Below are 5,230 nucleotides of genomic sequence, written 5' to 3'. Positions count from 1 at the left end.
CATTCCCCCTTTGCGGAAGATTACCTTCCGTTTTGGCGGGGACGCCCCGCCCCCCTTTGCGCCGAAAGATTCCCTTTACCGTTCTCGGCGGGGACGAGTATCCACCCCCGTGCGCCGAAAGATTACCCCCGCGGCGGGGACAGTGGCCCCCCTTTTTCCCCGTAAGATTACCTTCCGTTTTTGGCGGGCGAGTATCCATCGCCGGCTCGTAAGTTTACCTTCCCGCTGGGCGGGACGGTTTTCCTTTGCCGTAAGTTTTTCCCTTTTGGGGGGGGACGTATCCCCCCCCCCTCAAAACTATCTTCTTCTTAAGGGTCTTCCCCCGAACGAGAACTCATTTGTCTTTTAAAAAAAAAAAGGAAAAAAAGAAAGATGACAAAACGAAGCGCGAACTAGATGAAAAAAAATTACCTTGCACTTTTGTTGCAATTTGGGACCGCCTTTAAAGAGAGAAAAAAAAAAATTTGGTTCTCTACAAGAAAGGATAGCTATTTTTGAGGTAATAGGGAGGCGATTTCCCCCTAATCCCATGAAAATTTTAGAAAAGAATTACAAAAATTTTTATTTGGGAAAAGGAGAAAACCCCCAAAAATTCCACGACAAAAGGGAGTCGGTTTTTCAACTCATTTGTGATTTAAAACCCATTTTGGGGGATCATAATTTTTACCCCCGGGATCCCCCAATCACAACCATATACACATTTTCACTCAAGTCTTGTTGTTATGAATGTTAATTAGTTTTTGTTTTTTCAAAATGGAAAGGAAACATCATGTTTTAAAGGATCCTAAAGGAAAGACTTGGTTTGTTCAATAAAAAGGAGAAAGTTCACCGTGATATATAAAATTATAAGGGAAATAAATTAAGGGCTCTTACGTGTTGCCATTAATACTTAAACCCCTTGTTAAAGTTTTAAAATTACTCTCCAAGTCTTGAAGTGGGGGCATTTGTGGGCAAAAATTTTATGGAAATTTTAAAACCGAAGAAATTTGGGTTATGTTAAATTAAAATATATTAGTCCAAAAAAATATTATGGATTAATATAATTAATTAAATTTAAGTCCAATAAATAGGATTTGATTAATAATCCAATTTTATGGGCTATATTTAATTTGGGGTTTTAAATAATGAGCCCCCTTTTCTAAGCCAAAAATGTCATCTTCCCCCGAGGGCCCAAGGCCACGAAAGCGGCCCCCAAAAACAAATAAAGGCCAAGGGGCATGCCACGTGTCAAAAAGATGGGGTGCCTTGTCAAATCAAAAAAATGGATCCTGTGTCAAGGACGTTTTAAAATCAAAAACTAAAACCCCAAACCCCATTGTGGCTGTCCTTATCCCTCCTCCCTCCCACAACTATAAAGGGGTCTCATAATTCAAAAAAAAAAAATTCTAACAAGAAGCCGGGGAAGCCGGGGTCAAACGCCGCATTTCTTTGAAAGATTTAAAACCCCAAATATTTTCATAATCGGAAACCGACGGTTTGAAAGCTCAAAAGCCCTGAATTCAAGTCCAAGTCAAAATCAACCATCAAGTTCAAGACCAAGCTCAAAAGCCCTTGAATTTATTGTTGAAAAGACGAATCAGAGAAATCATAGAGATTGTAACACTCATATTTTGAAATCAAATACAACGTGAGTTACCACAGAAGCCCAAATTGCTACTTTCTTTTTGACATGGCCCACGTAATCAAAGATGTGCTAATAATTTCCTTCAATAAATCCACGTTATAAGGCAATTGAGGAGCATGCACTGTCGTTGTCAAGCCAACAAGGAGACAAGTAGTTGTTTCCAACAAGGAGACAAATATGTAGTTTGATATTACTAGGACACGCAAAGTAATTCGCGCAGATTCTTTCTTGAGTTTTTTTTGAGTTTTTTTTTTTGTTGTTGACACGGAAGTACTAATCGCCACACTAGCCCTATATAAAGGGCAACACCCATAGAGTCTTGATATCAATTTCTCGTAACGGAAGCAAAATTGGCATTAGTTGGCGCGATCTCGGTGTTACGCTAAACGAAGGAGCACGCTGCAAAGTATCTTCTTGTTTCTTCACTGTAGATTTTCGTTTTCCTTTCTGTTTTTTTTTTCGTGTGTAGGTCCAAATGACAATGATTTCTTCTTGTTCAAGGGGATGACCCATGCATGAAGAAGGTAATCTTAAGGCGCAAAGGGATGGATACTCGTCCCCGCCTTAAGAACAGTAAGGTAATCTTACGGCGCAAAGGGATGGTTATTCGTCTCCGCCCTAAGAACGGTAAGGTAATCTTACGGCGCAAAGGGATGGATTCTCGTCCCCGCCCTAAGAACGGTAAGGTAATCTTATGGCGCAAAGGGATGGATACTCATCCCCGCCCTAAGAACGGTAAGGTACGTTCGCGCGCAAAGGGATGGACACTCGTCCCCCGCCTTAAGAACGGTAGGTAATCTTACGGCGCAAAGGGATAGCCACGTCCCCGCCTCACCTAGAACGGTAAGGTAATCTTACGCGCGCACAGGATGGATACCCTCTCGTCCCCCCCCCCCCCCCCACAGAACCAAGAAGCGTAATCTTACGCGCAAAGGATGGACACTCGTCCCCGCCTTAAGAATGGTAAGGTGGTAATTCACGGCGCAAAGAAACGGATTGCTACTCGCCCCGTCCTGAACGGTAAGGTAATCCACGGCGCAAAGAGATAGCCACCGCCCCAGATAAAATCCAAAATTTGGCTCTATATGCGAAATGCCAATATTTCTCGTATCTCCGAGCAGCTTCCTCGCCAAAAAATTCATATCTCAACGTAGGGGCATTGAAATAACGAGCCGTAAAATTTCCAAGAAACTAGACTCATAAATCTAGTATGTGTCCAAAAATCATGTCAAAAAACATATAGATCTGTTCCAGATAAATCCGAGAATTTGGCTCTACATGCTAAAATGACAATATTTCTCAGATTCGAGCAGTCTCGCCAAAAAAATTCATATCTCGATGTAGGAGCGTTGAAATCATGAGCCGTAAAATTCTCAAGAAACTAGACTCATAAATCTAGCATGTATCCAAAAATAAACGTCAACAAACGTATAGATCATCCCAGATAAATCCGAGAATTTGGCTCTACATGCTGAAACGCCAATATTCCTCAGATTCGAGAACCGCCAAGAAATTCATATCTCGACGCAGGAGCATTGAAATATGAGCCGCAAAATTCCCAAGGAACTAGACTCATGAATCTAGCATGTAACCAAAAATCAAAGCCAACGACAATATGAATAGTTCCAGATAAATTCAAGAAGTTGACAATACATGCTAAAACGTTGATAGTTTCAGGTTTGCGCAGTTTCATCGAGAAAATTCATATCTCGATGTAGGGGCATTGAAATCACGAGCCGCAAAATTCCCAAGAAACTAGATTCATAAATCTAGCATGTATCCAAAAATCAAAGCCAACGACAATCTGAATAGTTCCAGATAAATTCAAGAAGTTGACAATACATGCTAAAACGTCGATAGTTTCAGGTTTGCGCAGTTTCGTCGAGAAAATTCATATCTCGATGTAGGAACATCAAAATCATGAGCCGCTAAATTCTCAGGAAACTAGACTTACTAATCTAATATGTATCCAAAAATCAAAGTTGGAAACCCTCTGGATCATCCCAAATAAATTCGGGAATTTGGCTCTACATGCTGAAACGCCAATATTTCTCAGATTCGAGCAGTCTCGCCAAAGAAATTAATATCTCGACGTAGGGGAATTGAATTTTCTCGACGAAAGAATTTGTAGACAATAAAATTCACGTCGAGAAAATAATAATCCGGTATTTACATAGTGTCATCGCAACAATTGGTCGTATTTTGATTTCGTAATATGATGCGTTAAGCAATCTCTACGATTCCTCTCGATTCGTCTTTTCAAATGGGAATCTGTTGGAGTTTTTGAGTTTGATCTTGAACTTGATGGATTTGATTTTGACTCTGGACTTGAATCAAGGTAGTTTTGGAGCTTGGTCTCGAATCTTCGTTCCGGATCTCTTAAACTTCTAGAGAACACTGCGAAAGCTTTTCCCCTTTTAGAGAAATCCGGCGTTTGATCCACGAAATTTCCCGGGTTCTTGTTGAATTTCTTCCTTTTTTCCCAAATGGACCCCCATTTATGGGGGGGATGGAGGGGTTTGGGTAAAAGTTTTTTCAAAACCCAATTGCGACATGCCGATATTTATTTGGCCGGGAAAATGTCACTTGTACACATGGGCATCTTCATTAGGGCCCTTTTATTTGGCGGCATGCCGCATCATTTTGACACGGGGTTGACCCAAAATTTCCTTTTTTTTTGATTTTGGGCCATGTCATTTTATTTCGTGGGACCAATTTTGGGGCCCCCTTTAAGACGACACTCGCTTTAAGAAAGGTAAAAAAATTTTTAACTCCCAAAAATTTTACCCCCCCATAAAAATTGGATTATTAATCAAACCATATTTATTGGACCTTTAAATAATTTCCCAAATTTTATTAATCCATAATATTTATTTGGATAATATATCTTGAATTTAAAATAATCCAAATTTCTTGCGGATTTAAATTCCCTAAAATTTCGTTGCCCACAAATGCCCCCACTTCCCAAAACTTGGAGGGTGTAATTTTTAAAACTTTAACAAGGGTTGAAGTATTAATGGCAAAACGAAGAGAACCATTAATTTTTTCCCTTTATAATTTTATATATCACGGAACTTTTTTCCTTTCATTGACCAAACCAAGTCTTTCCTTTAGGATCCTCTTTAAACCTGATGTATTCCATTGTCCATTCGTTGAAACAAACAAACAAACTAATTAACATTCATAACAACTTAAGACTTAAGAGAGAAAAAACGTATATGGTAGTAGATTAAGATTCCCCGTGGGTCAACATTATGATCCCCCCAAAGGGGTTTAAGTCACAAATTGAGTTAAAAAAGGGGGGCCAACCCTCGGTTTTGTCGTGGAATTGTTTTGAGGGGTTTGGCCCTCCTTATCCAACTAAAATTTAATCAAATCTCTATCACCTTTTTCTTTTTCGATCCGGTCCGTATACGGGGCCTTTTAAGAACATGAGGGAGGACTATTGGGGGAAGATAGAACCCGTTTATGAAGCCAATGATGAAGGTTAAATTTTGGGGACTAGGCGGAGACGCCGTAAAACAAGTCCACGAAAAGAATCACCCAAAAAACCAACAAGGAAAAAAGGGGGTCGAAGACCAAAAGCAAAAAAAAGCCGAGCGTCCG

This window comes from Lycium ferocissimum, chromosome 7, assembly GCF_029784015.1.
Source record: "Lycium ferocissimum isolate CSIRO_LF1 chromosome 7, AGI_CSIRO_Lferr_CH_V1, whole genome shotgun sequence".
NCBI classification, from domain to species: Eukaryota; Viridiplantae; Streptophyta; class Magnoliopsida; order Solanales; family Solanaceae; genus Lycium; species Lycium ferocissimum.
The sequence above is the reverse complement of the archived record's forward strand: the minus strand, read 5'-3'. Positions refer to the sequence as shown.